The following is a 2,649-nucleotide window of genomic DNA, read 5'->3' on the forward strand; positions in this document are numbered from 1 at the left end:
TTTGGAGCAAAAATGTGAAAATTGTGCTAAAGTATTTTAGCGCCTAAGCGCCAGATCCGACGCTTAAGCACCGGTGAAACAGAGAAGGCCGCAACTAAGTGCCATAGGCCCCGTGCTTAAGCGCCAAAGGCAGTTATGTGGCGGTTTACTTCATTTTGGCAAATTTTGAAGGGACATTTGAGGCACCTATTGGCTAAAGAGGGTGGTTATGGCCACTAGAAAGGAAAATATGGTTATAAGACTTGTGAAAGGAGGCATCCTTTGAAGAATTCATCAAATTGGGACACATTTTGAAGAGTTACCAAGGCACCTCTTGGAGATTTATAAAAGAAGGAAGTTGAGAATTTTTGAAGTGTGATTGAAGTCCTGAAATGTGTTTAAAAAGAGAGTGAAACATTAGGAGAGATTTACAAGAACCACCAATTTACTTTATTCTTTTTTGTTTTTAGTTTTATTTTGAGAGTTAGGAGTGTTGTAAAAGAGAAGAGATTCAAAGGAACTTCAAGAGTTTGGTGGAAAATTTGAGATAAGTTTTCATCTTTTGCTTTTAAACTTTTTTTGGTTTTAATCGAGACTTCTTTTTGGTTTGACAATGATTTCTATTTTTAAACTAAAGTGTGGTTTTGTTTTCTCCATGGATTCTGAGTAATTTTCTTTATCTTTCTCCTTAAAATGATAAGTAATTAAATGTATTGGATGGAAGTTGTGGAGAGTATTGATTTTTAATGTTGGAAGATGTTATGATGATTTAAATCCATGTACTTTATTTACTTCTTGATTTAGTCTATCCAGATGTTAAAATTTATTGTGAAAATCTATAAGAACCGGGCTGGTATTGTCTCAGTCAATAATTGGAAAGAATCACATGAGATTGTATGAATGATGTAATTCATATGATTTAGTACAAATAAATAAAAAAATAATCTTTGAAGGGTGTAGACTTAGAGAACTTTAAAGTGACATGTTAAAACCCCCAACTTGGTTTATTGTTTTATGTTCTGATACGAGATGTTAGCCCCTAGGTGGAGGGAATCGAGGGAACTCTAGAGTGAGAGCTAGTATCTTCCCTGCCTAGCCGGTCTTCAGAACTATTCAAACTTTAAATTAGCCAATATTTTTTATAGCATCTCTAGTAAGAGTAAAGAATATTATTGTTCATATTTGTCACAACATAATTTGCATACTTCTACAATAGAATTTCTATACTTATTACCGATTCATGATAAGGAGAAAGATATTTTCATATCAAATGTTTTTCTTTTACATAAACTCAAGTTATCTTTAAAAGTTTTATTGTTTTGTCAAAATATCAAAAATACCAAAAAGAATTAAATTTTACCTACTGCAAAAATATCTATAGTTTAAATAATTGTCTTTTTAAAATAGAAGGTTTGTTGATAAATAGTGCATATTACTTATATACTGTTGCATATAAGCAGTAACTGGATCAAAAACCCATTTAAATTATTCATGCAAAATCCAATAAAATTTGTGTATACTAGGGTCGGGCCCAGACTGAGTCAAAATATCATGAGATTGGGACCTCTTTCACAAACACCTACTTCACCAATATCTTCTCTTAGTTTTACTTTTTAAACAAATGAGTCAAAGTTAGTGAAAAATATTATCAAAGACATTGTTATACTGTTGCATATAAGCAGTAACTGGATCAAAAACTCATTTAAATTATTCATGCAAAATTCAATAAAATTTGTGTATACTAGGGTGGGGCCCAGACTGAGTCAAAATATCATGAGATTGGGGCCTCTTTCACAAACACCTACTTCACCAGTATCTTCTCTTAGTTTTTCTTTTTAAACAAATGAGCCAAAGTCAATTTTTTGACCATAACCACCTCCACGCCATAACCACAATGTCACTTTGAATTAAAATATCTTAAGATAAAAACAACTTCAATCAAAACCAATTGTACCATTAATATTATTTTTGTTTCTTTCACTTTTTATTTTTAAAGGAGTCATCAATTTTTTCCATCGCTATATACTTTCCTTTCCCGAATAAGTCTCTCTTCCAGATCATGAGTCTGACTTGTTAAGAGAGTGAGCCAGATTTGTTAGGAGAGTGAATCCCATGTCGATCGTAATGCATTAATGAGCATTGCTCATTGGGTTGATCCCGAGGAGCAAAGACAGTTAAGTCATTGGGATTGGCATGAGTATGACTGTGATAAAGATACAAGAGATCTGACTAATGTCACATTATATGTTACTGGTATGCATTTAATGGCCCTTATTTTAAAATAAAAAAAAATATTTTCTACATATGCTATAATTTTAAAATTATGCATATAGCACATTAGGAAATATGTAAGGCTAACTCTTTTGAAATTCATCCTATGTGACACCCTTTAGATTCTATGATCTTTAGGACGAAGCCGGTGTGGCGACGCTGTCAAAGTCAAACATACCCGAACATTTATCCTGCACTGAGATACTGGTTAGGACACTTATCGGCAGATGGTGTGCTAGGCTATGGTCTAAGATGCTAGAGATTACTTTTGGACAACTCTGACTATTATTTTGTGTTGGTTTTCTCCTGTGCTAGCCATGTGCCACCTTTTTTTCTTTTTTTGTGTGCTAGCATGCTTGACATGAGCATTCTTCTTTAAGGAGTCGTGCCTACTCATAT

Source organism: Phalaenopsis equestris, unplaced genomic scaffold, assembly GCF_001263595.1.
Source record: "Phalaenopsis equestris unplaced genomic scaffold, ASM126359v1 Scaffold000063, whole genome shotgun sequence".
Classification (NCBI taxonomy): domain Eukaryota; kingdom Viridiplantae; phylum Streptophyta; class Magnoliopsida; order Asparagales; family Orchidaceae; genus Phalaenopsis; species Phalaenopsis equestris.